The following is a 15,419-nucleotide window of genomic DNA, read 5'->3' as shown; positions in this document are numbered from 1 at the left end:
GAGAGAGAAAATTAATGGGCAGGAGAAACAGAGGACTGTTAAGTTGATCATGTTCTTGGTTCCTGGAAAAAAAAAAACCAAAATATTACAAACTTGATTTTTATGCTTGATAACAAATGTTTCAGACTAAATTTGGTGACACAGAATCCTCTCATTGCAAATGAAGTAATTCTGAAGCCTGTGACCTATTTTCTGATGGCAGATATCAAAATCCTTATCAGCTAATCTGTTTTGACACTTGCTTTTCCCTGAAAGAGAAGAGGAAGCCACAGAAAGTTTACTTCAGAAATGGATTCTGAGTTCAGGATGGGCCAAGTGGGAAGCTTGTGCTTGATTCTTATCCAGCAGGCTGGACTTTGAAGCAAGACAGGATTTGGAAGCAGCTACAGAAAGGATTTTGGAGGAAGAAAAAGCTTTGTAACAGGAGCTACTGAAAAACTAGTGGGTTCTTGGGAAAATATCTGTGTCCACATACAACCCAAATGCACATCACTTTGTCTCTCTTTGCTTGGTAGCACAAGCATTAGGTTTGTTTTGAGGATTTATACAGGCATAGCTCACACCGGGTCACAGGTTTCCAGCCTTCTGATGAAAGTATTTTTAACACCTCAAATCATCAGGATCTCAAGTTCCATCTGGTGGCCATCTCACTCCAAAGACACCAGGGTTGATAACTGAAGATAAGAGGATCCACAGAGCTCAACCCTGCAGCAATATCATAGCACTTCATATCCTAAAATGCCCTTCTAGTTTAGCATTTTCATTACTAGGGCAAAGATTAAAGCAGAACAAAATTAAGGAATTCTTTTAAGATAAAATAAAAAGACCCATGTAAAAGCAGGAAGCTCAAACTTCAGCTCCCAAGTCCCAGGGTAAGGTTTCATCCTGCTTCCTCTGCAGTCTGAGTCTGGCTCCTGTATCTCAGCTGAGACACCTGCAAGGTAGCTGTGAATGCAATTAAATGCTACTGAACTGAGCCAACATATTACCCACAACCCTTCTCACATCTGTCCCTGCAGGTCTCTCTGCTGCTCCCTCTTCCTTTCTTACTTGCTCTTTGTCCACTTTCCCAGGTTCTCTTTTTGCTTCTCTCTCATCTTGCAAGGGCAAAGATACACGCCAGCTACGCAGAGTAGAAAAAAAAAAAAACATCCAGGGGCTGCTGGAAGTGTTCATAGCCACAGCAAAGGAAAAGCCCTGACCCTCACAAACTTGCCTTCAGACAACAAATCAAAGGCACTTAAGCTGGCATTAAACCACCTTGGGCTTTTGGAGCTTGCTGGCAGAAAAACAAAAGCTAGAAGAGAAAAGGGAAAAGGGGAAAGGAGAGAGGTAAGCAGGAGAAAAAATCCCAAACCTCACAAGTAAACTAAAGAAGTCAGAGGGACAACACAGCTCTGTCTTTGGTGTTTGCTTTGATTAGCATCGCTCCCCTTGGACACTGAGGAATCACCATCCACTCCCCTCTTTGGCCCCCTCCTGTCTCCTTCCCCCATTCCCTGGGACACATGCAGTACTGTACCTCCCCCTGCCTTTACCACACTTTCCAACACACCTTCTCCTCCTTCTCTCCAGCCACCCTTACCCCTCAATTCCATCCTGGTCTCAGACTCATTTTCTTTCCCAGGCCTTGATGGAAAGGAGCAGGTTTGAAATTAGCTGCTATTCAGTCCCAAATTGCTGACCCTTGGGAGCAGGCACTGCTGTATGCGCTTACAGCGTCCCCATCACCGCTTAATGCCTTCTGATATTGCTACAGGAAACACATCTAAAGCCAGAAGGGGTCATTTGGGCTAATACAACTTCCAGGATAACATGGACTGCAAAGCCACTCACTCAGCAGTTTCAGCACTCTGTGGAGAAAGTTGTTTGCATTACATCATCTCTTAGAAAGGCATCCAGGTTTGCCTGAAAGGCTCCAGCTGAAGCACTGTCTACCATAAACCCAGTCAGACCAGCTGGTATCGTCCTTTTAACTTCTGCCTCCTCTTTAGTACGAATTTGGCTGCCATCACCTCCTGATCAGCATGTTCCATTATACTTATGCCTCAAATCATCACACTGTCAGGACTTGTCAAAACCTTTCTTTTTCTATAGGGAAAATGCCACAAGTTCATTTTATTTTTTTTCCCCAGAAAAAAAACCCATGCTTAGATGAGAGACTTTCCTGTGAATTAAAGATATTGGGAAAAACCCATTTTGTTTAGGAAGCGTGAGAATCCTTTTCTTCACTGAGGCTGAAGTCCCCTGCTTTGATAAGAACAGAGAGTTTCTGCTGCTACTACACAGACTTTTTGTTTGAAATACAGAAATTCAGACTGGACACATGGAAAAATCTCTGTTCCAGGGAGGCTGCAGCAAGTACTCAAAGTAAGTGTAGGACCTGCTCAGCTAGATAAAGCCATAGTGACCTGATCTGACACAGGCAGGTGTATTTGAAGAGGAGGCCAAACTTTCTGACATCCAGTGGCCCTTCCCAGCCAGCATGTCTGCAAATTAAACACAAATCAAAACAAAATACAAAATACTCCATCTTACCTGAAACTGAGCATTTCTGCAAGCCTTTTTCACAAAATTATAGTATCAAGGAAATGGTGCTTTCCAAGGGAAGACTTGGACAGTGTTTTAGCAGGAGCTATAAATATATTCTTGAATTCAACTCCTGAGCTTTCCTTAACATGGGAAAAGCACATTTAGCTGTCTTCACTTTTGCTTCAGCCCATTCCTACCTATGTAGAGATGTGGAGTACTTTATTTAGTGTATGATGGTGCACTCCATCTTTTTTTCATGTGCAGTGGATCATATTAAAGTACATCAGAGCAGTCCCTATGCAACACCCAGTTCCCTGCAGCGCCTCCTTTTTTCCAGAAACCCTTTGGGGAAAAAAAAAATCAACATTTTTGTTCACAGAATTTCAGCTGAAAATTCTTTTGAGATAGTCTTTTCTATCAAAAAGCTGTCAGCTTTCCCACTGAAGTCTGGAACAGATTCAAAGTGACAATTTTTTCCTATGTTTTGCTTTAAAGTGTCATATTCCTATTTTTTATTTTTTTGGAATGGAATAAAAGCAAACGTGACACAGTGGCATTTCCACTCCAGCTATCATTTTGTTTCTCCTTTTTTTTTTTTTTTTTTTTTAAGCTGAGAAACAGAAACTGAATATTTTTAATCAAAACATTGATTTTTAAACTGTTTGTTTCAAATTCCTCCTTGGAAAACGCTTTATTTTTTTTCTCTAGCAAAACTGATGTTGTTCTCTGTCCTAGAAAAGTTCATTTTCAACATTTCTGTTTCTTTTTCCCTGCAAGAACACTTTCTGCACATAAGTTCAGCCTGTGCAAATTCATTTCTCTTCCTTGGCCGTTAATTGGGCAGACATGGCCCTGCAGGAAGGGTCCTGGGAAAACCCCTCTTCAGTTCGTGTCAGGGATCTAAAGAGAGCCTGTAATCTCTGCCCAGCTGACAAGGGTGGGACCCACTGCCTCTGAGCACACTTCACTTTTCCCACACGCACATCCAAACATCAGGGACAGTGCAAAAATTACTGGAATGTCAGTAGCTGCAGACAAGTTGGGCAGCAACCTCTTGTTGGTGGCTGACAACAAAACTCCCAGAGTTGTAGTCAAACACACGTGGCTTTCATAGTCCTTAGAGCTCTCTAGAAAACCATAGTTCCATAAATAAATGAAATATTTAGGGCACAGTGAGTGACCCTGCTGACTGAGGGTATCCTTATCCTTCCTCCCTCAGCCTGAGGACCCAGCTGTCAGATTTTGGTCAGCAACTCAGTGCCCCAATGTCACTTTGCATAGGAGAGGTAAAAGCCCTTTTTGGTCAAGAGCAAAGATCCACAGCCCAATTTAATGAATTTTACTTTGGTGCCAGGCCTGTGGCAATATCAGTGTCTCTGCCTGCATTTTCTCTTCAGGACTTAGGGAAATGTAGAACTTCCAAACTCCTTAGCCAAGTTGACTCTGCTGCACAATCCTTCTTTATATTTAATCCACACAGTGATGGTAATGTGGCTGGAAATATTTGCCAGCAAGGGATTGAGTGGGTGTGAAACGGGTTTGCAGAATTATTGCTAGACTATTTAATTTTGATTTTAGATACATATGCTTCTCCCTGCTTCTACACATTGTTCACTTCATCTCTTTGGCTTCACACCTTTCCTAGGACAGTTCTGGTCAAGCTTGTCTGGTTTTTTCTTATATTCAGTGTTGGTTCATGAAGTGCTGTCTCTTGAAGGACATTTCCAAAACCCTGGCTGCAGATCCACCACTCAACAGCACTCTATCCATTTCCACTGAGAAAAACTGATTAGTCAGTCCTCAGCTCCCTTTCCCCGAAGGCATGTGGAGGCAGCACATAGCAAATCAAGAACAAATGCCTCTGCTAGGAGAACTTTACTAAGGATAAGTCTTGCATAACAACTTAGCTGCCTATGTAACATATAAAGCATCAGAAAACGCCCACTGGAGTATCCCTCAGAACTTCAAGGTTGCTTCATGGTCCAAACAAGTTAGCAGCTTTCCTCATTGCTATTTATGTTGCACCTTCATTTTTATATTTTGAAACAAGCAGAGCTTTCAGCACTAGAAGTGGCAGCTGCAATGCTGAACTCACATCTGCAATAGGGAGAAGCCAGTAAATGTTATGGAGGAGGTGACTGCTGGAAATGCTGCTGCTACTGCATCCGTTGCAGATCCACACACGTAGAGGCACTTGCTTTTTCAACCTCACGTGTATTCATCCAGACAGCCAGATTAGCAAAATGAGAGGTTAGAGCACCTCCTGGCCACCTGGTTTAGTGCAGTGCCTAACCCTCTCTCTCTGGTTTAGCACTGACTTCCCTCCACATCTTCTTTCCCATCTGTCAGCGTGATCTTCCAACCTGCAACACAGAATCCAGCTGAAGGAAGAGACAGCTCCATTAACCGTTAGAGAAACTTGTGCATGAAAACTAATTCAGAGTCCAGACCTCATGTCTAAAGAGAGCACAGTTCTGTGGGTGTGGGGAAAACGAGACACAGAAGTCAGAGAACACCAGCTACAGGATAGACACATTCTGTCCTTATGCTCTTTCTTCAAAGCAAGAGGAGAATGTAACTCTTGCTGATGTCAACGTGAGATATTTTGTACCCTGAGGAAGGTGAGAGAGCACCAAGTAACTCCTAGCACTTTCCCAAGATCTGAGGAATCAAGCTGTTTGGAGTCTACTCCAGGTGTTAAAAAAAATTTTAAAAAAAACCAAAAAAAACCCACACAAACAAAACCCTCCAAAACAACCCCAAAAAAATAAAAAGCCAAACAAAAAATTAAACCACAATTCAGAAAAAAACCAAAAAACCAAACACAAAAAAATCCCCACTCAACTGCCCAGATAAGACAGAAAGAAGTGCAGAGGCATTTTGAACAAAAAGTGGGTTAGACATTGAGTAGCAGTAATATCTTGGGAAAACAACTGCTCTCAACAAGCATTGTGTTTTTAAAGGTAGAAGTGGTAGCAGTCAGAGCTGAAACACTTCAGACAAATTTTAAACCCAGCTCTAATGCAGTGGCACAGCCTGCTGACTGCTTTCCCATGCACCCAAGCCACATGAAGGACTCTCCTTATTTGGTCCTACTCCTGCCTCCCTCCTTTGTGCTTCAGAGCCATCTCCCAACCTCACAGACTCTCACTTCAAGAGGAGTCAAGAAATTTGCACCAGAGCCGCAAAGGAAAGCACTTCCTAGTTCAGGGTTATGTGCTGCTCTTGCACAGAATCCATGCTCTCCAGGGCCTGCAGGGTCACTAACAGTCCATGGGCTTTCACAGTTTTTTCATGTGGCTGCACACACACAAGCACCCTTCTGTTATAGAATACATAGATCACCCCACCTCCACGGGTTTTACATAACACTGATAAACTCTATTACCCAGGCCATAACAACCAGGCAAACTGCTCTTACTCCTATTTATACTCAACAGTTCCCCAGTGCTGGGCCTCTGAGCTAGCCAGACCCCAGGTGGATGTGTGTGTGTGTGTGTGTGTGTGTGTGTGTCTGTGTGTGTGTGTGTGTAGCAGGCTGACCAAAGAGGGGCACCAGAGCTGCATTATACTGCTGAAGAGACAAGGAAACCCATATGGGGCAGAAGTCCTCAGCACAAGCATAAAAATGTGGCCTCTCTGAGTGACCTCCAAGCAGAGGGGCAAAAGCTGTCTCAGCAGGATGCCATCCATGCTTCTTCCTATGGTGGGCTACAATTTTCCTCTTAGGGCCTTGAAGAAAGAAAGAAACACATACTAAGGTAATCTTTTAGTAGAGACTAATATTTAGGCGTTAGACTAAACCAAATTGAACTGGTTTAGCCATGTGCAGAAGCAAAGCAGCGATATCAGCCTTTGGAAAAAACTTTGCAGGGTGTGTGCAAGGTGAAGCAGTGAGAAGTGCCTGTCGTGGATGCCTCTGGTGGCAGAACCCATCAGTGCACAGCTGCACCAACTGCACAAGGATCAGTACAACAGAGAGGCTGAGTCACCATCACGAGCCAGACGGATGGAGACAATCACAGTGCCAAGTCGTGGCAGAAGAGAGTGGAGTAAGAAAATGTCACCCGAACCTCCCCAGCCAGAGGGTATGCACGAGAGGAAAAGGGAAGCACATCACAAAATGGTGTCATGCTGTGCTTTGCAAATCTGGGGAAGGGCACACCATTACAGGTAATTTTGGTACATGTTAATGAACCAGATCAGCTACCTTGAAGGAGAAGCTAGCTGAGAAAGAGAAGGACAGGGGCTCCAACACAATCAATCGTATGTACTGAAGCCAAAAGGGGCATAGGTACAGCCCCAGTGCTGCATGGGACCTGCTGTAACACCTAGGAATGGACACCTTCCCATCAAAGTGAGGGCTTGATAGAGGAGTTACTACACAAGGCTACTGTAGAGCATCTGTTATACACTCACAGGATCAAAATCACAAGTCTGAGAGAGAACTAGATACCCAATTTTGTCAAGCCATAGCCACAACAGGAAGTCCAGTCTTCCACATGTTCTGTATGCTGCTCAGGTCACTGCAAGCATGCTTAGCAGCTGTTGAGCTCCATGCTGGCCTGGTTTTCTTATCTGGTTTTTTTTTTTGGGCTGCCATTTTCATGACTTCACCTCATAAAGAGGCCTATTTAGTTCAGTTAAAATGAAACAAACACCACAGACAACATAAAACAAGATGCACGTAGTGTTGGATGTGAAGGTGGGGTCTACCAGGCATGCCCTCAACCCTTGCAGACATCAGATGACTCTGTCAAGTCTTGCATGCCTGGCATATGATTCACGTGATCACCTTTTTCTCTTTGCTCTCCTGTGGCTGGCCTTGAGCCTCTGCTTTTGATATATCCCAACTTCTCTTCTTGTGTAACTCTCAGCCAAAATGCAGTTGGCTAAGTGGGGGATTCCAGGATTGCAGTGGGCTGGTGTAGGGGATTACAGGATAAGAGAGAAGCCCTGATGGCACACAATATTCAGGATGGTGCTGCCACAGAGGGCCTGCTTTACCACTAAAGTCCCACCTATACAGTTGTTCCTTTTCCATGAATCCTGTTCCCCTGCCCCCCTCCTTGCATTTCTTGACTGGGATGGAGCTCTGGTGTTGGGAAGGATCTATACACATTATTTTGCAGGACAGTCAAGTGGAGAAGGTATCTAAAATTGAACCTCTGGTGCAGAGAGAGCTCCAGGGCTTATTCAAAACTGGTCCTCACCCAGGGCAAGGTGGAAGTCTCAGATATAATGAACACAATAGAAGCCAATTCTTTACAAAGCTGTTGAATGGGGAGAAAACCAGAAAACTCAGGGACCTCAGACTGTAGTAGCAGTTCAGTGTCCTCAGACCAGGTCTGAGACTGGATTCAGGGGGAAAGAAAGGATAGCTAGTACATCCTGGCCTCCATCCTCATTCCTTATTTTTGCCTTGGTGCACAAGAGAAAGAGCAGGATGGGAAGTTGGGCTGATCATTAGAACACACTTTTAATCAGACCTTCATGAAGATCACAAAGTCATCAGCTTGCGGTGACGGATTGCCAGGGACTCCATGATGAATGCATTTGCAAATATTGCTGCAGAATAATTTCCTTCCGTCGCCAGAGCACTCCAAACAAATTAGATTCCCTCTAATCACATCTCCTGTCTGTGGATGAGGAAAGATGGGCCCGTCAGCACAAACGCATTTAGGGGGTGGGCAGTGGAGGGGAGAGAGTGGGAGGTAAGGGGTGAGGTGCAGTGATGCAGCAGGCAGGCAGATGAGGTGCTGGAAACTTGCCCAGCTTTGAGGAGTCTTTGAGCAGTGGTGTGGATACACGGTAATCCCAAGCGTGTTAACAGCTCTCCCCCTGCTTGCACACACACACAAACACACACACACACACACACACACACACACACACACACTCACACACTCACACTTACCATGAATCCTAGAGGATGGAGTAGGAAAAGCCAGAAATTCATCTGGAATTTTACAATGGTGCAGAATAAGAGGAAGGCAAATAATGCCAGCATCATTTATGCCAGAGGGCGCAGCCCTCACTGAAGTTGCAGAGATGAGCATAAAAGCAGTTTCCGTGATGAGGCAAAGCTTGTGCTGCTTCCCAGTGTCTTTCCCATGCCCTACCCCCAGCTGGGATTCTTGAATCAGAGAATCAGAAGCAGATTTGCTGATAATCCAGTGCAGGTGACTCACAAGATGTGGTACTCAGGTGGGGACCTAGTTGGGAAATGTTAACTAGTGCCAGGTGGACATTATGCCATGCTGGAGGCATTCAACAAAGTGGCAGCTCTTTTAATTCATACTAAATCTAAGCATATTAGTTTAAGCTCTTTGAAATGAGGGACATAACAGGCCTCAAGTTTAAAGACAAACAAAGGACGAACAGCACTGTTTTCTTAAAAATGGAAAAAGCTATAGCAGGGAGAATGGCCTAAGTAAGACGTCTGAAGGCTACTGTACTTCTCTATACCACATTTAAAATAAGTGCTGGAAGCTGGCCAGAAATATTATTGCAGAGTAGCACGCTTATGCCGATATCGTGTCTATCATCTACAATTTTCCTGAATGCATGAATTAACCCAACAATAGCTTTCTCCTCCCTTGCCTGAAAATTAAAGTGTCACCGCTTAGCAGCTGACCTGACAAGTCACAAGACTGGACAAATGCAATCCACTGAGGTAAGTTGGTAATACAGCAAGCTGAATATTTCCTTTATTCAGCTGTTCTCCAAACCAACATTGGTTTGAGAGCCCTTTTTGCTAGGAAATTGGAGGAGCCTGATATTCTGAGAAAGCTGATTTTGCCACATTTTCACACATAGGGTATGAGAGAGTGCAATATGGTGGAGGAGACAAGGATCACATGCACATTCTCTGAATACAGAGCAGTAGGAACAGGCTGAGAGAGTTGAGTGCAATGAAAAGTCTAAGACAAGTATGTAAGGAAGACTGTGATACACACTGTGCTTGCAGGCCTGTGTGTTATCCGTTGAAGGACTTGGGAGTTGTGCTTTATTCATTTCCCTGCTCAGAGGAGCTAGAGTAGTTTTTGGCTTCTCACTCCCTAGTTGGTACCAACTTTCTGTTCACAGTCCCCATTTCTGGCAGCTCAGAAACGCTGCCAACAGCTCTCTGCTGAAGAAAAAATGTAAGCCCAGTCCATGCCCCTTTTAATTAGCTTTGAGATCTGAAACTGAGTGAACCGGCACAGAAGAGAGAAAGTAAAGACCGAGTCTTGTTTCAAATACAGCAGGGAGCGAGCTGTGGAATGGCGAGCGGGGGGAGCGGAGGAAGGAGAGGGGAGCTGCTGCCCCAGCAATTGGCCTTGTTTGCTCTCCTGGAAGCCTCTGTGTGCTTTTCCTCCAACGTGCCCTGGATTTATATAGGGGGAAAACCCTCATGGCCAGTGAGCTCAGAACAAGGCTTGGGGCAACACTGCTGCCAGCTTCCCCTCCTCTTGTCCACTCGTGCTCCCTTGTGCACCCTGGCACAGCAGGGCCTCCTTATCAGGTATGATAAGCAGCATTCCAGCGCTCAGCTGGCAGGCTGCCAGCTCACGTTCCAGGAGCCCGGCCGGGCGCTGCCGCTGTGTGAGCACACTTTAATAAAACCCTGATTTTTATCTGAACATTTTATTAATCCAAGCTCAGCCGCTTGCCAAAAAAGCCAACGCACTGAATATGCCAATGAGTGTTCTATCCAGCTTCTAATGCCAATGTACCTCTGCCCACAGAGTCTCCTCTGCTTCACACTGGGATGCATTTTCTATGCAGAGTTTCTTCAACTTTATTGCTTGTCCCTGCAGCATGCTAGCAGAGTGGCAGAGGCCCTCTTTAACTGATTTGCCCTCCCTTCTTTTGCAGACAGATTTGATACAGAAAGGGGAAAAATTTTATTTTTTCATTATCACATTCCTACTGGCAAAATTACTGTTTTCTCCATATGCAGAGCTCATGGAAAGACATTAGACAGCTGCAAGCTATTCCTATAAAAATTAGATTTAAAAAATACCCCCTTTCTTATCCTTCCACTGCTGCCCTGCTGTCATTCGCCACCTCTCATGATACATCCGACTCAATCATCTCACAGGATGGGCTGAAACACAAACATCACTGGGTGCTAGAAGGCAGCCTGTTGCAAGATGGCAAGAGGAGAGGAAAAGGAGAGATGGAGAGGTTTGTGTGGGACTAGGCTTAAAAGATGGGGATAGATGTTCTAAAAGTATCCATAGTCAGTACAGTTCTACGTGCCCTGGCTGATGGATTGACATTTCCTGGAATAAGACAGCCTGCTCTGCTGCTCTTCCTACTCTTGCAGTGCCAGTTTGAGAATGGGACCCAAGGGCTTTCAGCTCAGTAAGAGACTACACTGTTCAGCCATGTCCTCGCCCTAATGGAGTAGTCCTCCTGCTATCCATAAGAATGATAACATTCAGTGGAAGAGCTTTTTTGAGAGTTTTATTAGAGCACTAAACACCTTGTAGAACTATGATACTGATCCTCATTCTTTACTGTTTCCAAACTGGCAATTGTATTTTGGCTTTTTATCCCAGGAGGAAGTCACATATTTTCTCATTCCATCTCTCTACGGCACTTCTGTAGTGGTTGTCCTCATTTGTCCACTGCTGTTTTATATGCTTAATACATTTCCCATCACCAGCTTCAGATCAAACTCTCCCATTCTGTATTCCAAACCCTGCTCATCTGCTGCTGCAAGCACAGTTTGTCTTCCATCCCACTTAAGCCAGGCTAAATCCTAACGTACTCCTGTGTACAAGCTCAAAACTTCCTGTCATTCCTTTCAGAAAAGTTCCTCATTGTTTTTAAGCTTATCTTTGCAAACCTTCTGACTCTTTGGGATTCTCCTTCAATCCAGTTAATGGTTCCCTTTTCAGCAATCTGATCTGCCATACCTATTGCTCAGGGAAAACCATAACAAAGACCAGGTGCTGGCCAACTGGGACTGCACCTTACCAGGCAACATGATGTGAAAACACAAGACAGCTGAATGATACCTCCCAAGCCAGCCAGGCAAAAGCAGCTCAAACTGTAATTAGTAAATGGTAAACAGGGATTTGAAAGCTTGGGCAAGGATGTACACTCAATTCTTCTCAGACTATTCATTTGGGCAGACACATTTTAGAGGGAGGGAGGCAGACATTTAGTGTTTTCAGTCTATTAAAACTGGAACGAAACAGCAAGGGGAGATGGAGTTCTGCCTGGCAGCTCAGGAGATACTTAGGAGAAGCTGAGGTTTGGCTCTTAGTTCTGCTGGAGACATCACATGCAATATCAGCCAAATAACTATACCTTAGCTCCTTCTTTGTTTAGCTACAATGCCTAAAACAGCCCAGCCCTGGCTTCAACAGGAATTGTGAGATAACACATAGCAAATAATGACTGAAATTTAGATTTGGTGTTCTCCTAAAGGCTGCAAACAACAAGAAGGTTGGAAAAAATACTGTGGGGGTAACAGAGAGGTGAAATAATTAGCTTAAGAGTGCCTTGGGAATAAGAAGATACTAAGTCCTATTCCTATTAGGGTTTTACATAAAGTCTATATGCTCCACATCTCTCTATTTCCTCAGGCAAAAGACAGGCTGGCTGTATATGCTAGCCAAATGTTACAGTCAATCCCTTCAGCCTTAATCTTTGGGTCTGTCTTCATTTGCATCAGTCAACTAAGTCCAAAAAAACCCCCAAACCAACAGTGAATCAAACAACCCTCTGCCCCCTGCCAAACAACAATCAAATTACGCCCTGCAGAGTACCAATGAAAGTTTCAAAGCAGTCTGCTATTTATCTGCTGTAGGCTAAGGGATATAATGGTAAGTCACATTTCTTATAAGGGCTGGAGCTAAAACCAGGTTCATTAAGATTTATAGTCTGCATTGTCTAAAGGCAAGAGCTGTTTGGCCCTAGGCTCTGGACAGCAAAGATTTCTGTGCCATGCAGAATGATTTAACTTAGGTCCTAGAAAAAGTGTAGACACAGTAGTACAGCGTTGCTGATCAAGCTACTGTGCTCTGCTTCTCCAGGCAGCCAAGTAATCTGACAGGACATCTTCCCACACAGTTATTCTGCTCCCAAAATAGCTGAGGTGATCTTGAACAACGCTAAGGCACATGCAGAGTGATGCTCTCCTGCCCTTCATGATCTTACAGCCATACTGCCTGTCAGTCTTTCCATGAGTGATTGCTTAAATCTAGCCAAACACAGGTTAAATCACTTAAGAAACCAAACCATCATGGATGTAATAATCAATTAACAGCTCCCACAAAACTCATTTGCTTCATAGCTTGATTTGCTCTAAGGATTCAGTTCTCTCATCATCTAGGTGTATGATCTCAAAGTGGAGATGTGAGCATCTTTCACAGACCTAAAATGTCCTTTCGAAGTGGCATGCAGTTGTACTGTAGATGAGACTTGAATTAAAATATTTCTGCACTCCTGACATTAAAGACTGCGTGCTACAGGACAGTGAAGAAGCCAGGAGAGTCCCCTCCAGTCAAAGTTTAGCATTAAGAAGGTCAAAGCTTTAATGAGTACAGCATAGGGAATAAGGCTACTAATTTTGCCTTGTGAGCATAGTTTTAAAAGGACTAGGGAAGGAACAAAGCAAAGTACAACTTTTTTCTTTTTCTTTTTTTTAATATTTAAATAAGTGTGATTCCAAGCACAGTAACTGGAACCACAAATCTCTGAACTGAGGCAATGGTAGGGGGGGAAAAAAGAAACAAACAGCTATGGGGTGTTGGTTCCTCAAGATCTTGAGATATTAGTACAACCAGAAGCTTGTTATCATTTTTGGAAACAATAATTGATCACAATATTGTAGTGGTAAAGGTGATTACACGTGCCTGGGCAAAATTCAGCACTGAGCAGTAGCTCCTGTCAGCCTGGGGCAGGGGCTTTGGGAAGCCTGCAAGAGAAATTGCTCAACTGCCCTGCCCCTGCCGTGCTGAGGGCAGTCCCAGAGTGATCACAAGTCAGAGACTGTCTTGCTTCACAAGAGAAAGATTAAATACTGCAGTCTCTCCCTAGAAAAGCAGGCTTGTAATTCCAAGGACCCCTTTGCAAGGCAAGAGTGATCAGAGGAGGTAGAGTAGCCCACAGCAGGAAGGCAAGGTGCTTGCCAGCCCCACCTGACAGGCGTGCTGGCATGTGCCCCCAGCTACGTGACTGCAACTGTGGCTGTTCCAAACTTCTCTCTTCACAGGCTCATGCAATATTTGTACAAAGCAATATTATTCTAAATGTTTTCTAATTATTCCTCTGGATTAATGGAAACCTGTTCTATTATTGACGGGTCTTTTGCAATATTTATAAAACATGGATTGGATTAAGGAGGAATAAATAAATATGTAGAGGATGCCTAACATGTAAATAATAAATATTCAGCCATCTATTTTTTTCACAAGCTGGTTTAAATATATGGCATTTTCAATAAATCTTTAATAACTCTGCAAATATTTATTTATTTGCTTTGAAGCGTAAGGGAATTGCAAGAAAGCTCTACAGACTCCAGAAAGGGCAGGCAGATGGAACACATGCCCTACCATTGAGCCTTCAACCATCTTCTGGCAAGAAAAGTAAACACATCCAGAGCTGCTTCAAGGCAGGAGAAAAGAAAGCTGAGGGAGAGGACCTTCAGGAACTGAATGGAGAAATACCCAAGTTGCTTCACAGCCAGCCATGCTCCCCAGCCATCACAGCTGCACAACACAGCACCTATGCATAGCAAATCACCACCACATTTTGCAAAACTGCAAAATAATGCAAAATAATGCAAAATTATTTTGCATTACTTTGCAGTTTTACATTACATTACAGAGAAATTCTCAGCTCTATGGGGCCTTCTGCCCCAGCAGCTATTGCAGCAGCAAGAGAACTACTGAGGATGTATTTGCTACAGCTCCCGAGCCTGCAGTGAGAAAAGAAGGGAAGACAAGAAGAGACAGTTTGATTGTGAACTCCTCCCTGTTTTCTTAAAGTAGTCCAGTTTTTCCTCAGGCTTATGGAATGCCAAGAAAACTGCCCCTCTTAAGAATCTATCTACAGCATTAAACATCTTGAGACCTGTCTTAAAGAGCAGATCTGCTTTGTCCACATAGGAAACCTGGGCTCTGCTTGGTAAAGGAACCCTCAATATCAAACATCCCAAGCAATTTGGACATAAATTAGAGTGTGCAACCTCTCAGAGAACACAAGGTCATACAGGGATTTTAAAACTCAAACACATGACGAAATAATTCTGCTTTTCTAGAGGCACCATAATAGTTTGTCTCTGCTGAACAAGAGTAACATCATGGCAGTTTATCAAAATGTGACTCTTCTGAAATATGTTTGCATAGCTTCAAATGTCTGCTAAGACAATGGCTTTTTGTAATCACTTGATATTATAGTAAGAAAAGCTTTAAAATTAAATGCCCAAAACACAGTTAACACATTTAGTTTTAATGGGACAGGATGGTCATTGCATGTTAAATAAATACTGATTGTAAAAAGCAAGTCAAGTTGCTGAGTTCTAATAGCTGTGCACTAAATAACTGTTTATGCGTCATTATGTGGATTTGGAAGCATCAGCAAATATACTTTTAATAATCAATTGATACTTAACATATAATATCTGTCTGATTAAATCAAAGGAGATGGATGCAGCCACAGTAATTACTGCCTATTGTTACAATGCCATTGGATCAGGGAAACATATTTATTGAGGTGGAAAAAAGTCAGAGGCAGATACATATCTCCTTGCTTGCCTTCTTACTGCAATACCTTGGGCTGTCACACCATTGATTTCCCGAGATAAGCAACGTTCACCCTGGTCAATACTTGGACAGGACACCACTGAGGGAAACCTGGAGTGCTGAGGGAAGCAGAGCTAGGAG

This window comes from Melozone crissalis, unplaced genomic scaffold (assembly GCF_028551555.1).
Source record: "Melozone crissalis strain CALT ecotype California unplaced genomic scaffold, PUWL_Pcris_2 ptg000008l_1, whole genome shotgun sequence".
Lineage (NCBI taxonomy): Eukaryota > Metazoa > Chordata > Aves > Passeriformes > Passerellidae > Melozone > Melozone crissalis.
The sequence above is the reverse complement of the archived record's forward strand: the minus strand, read 5'-3'. Positions refer to the sequence as shown.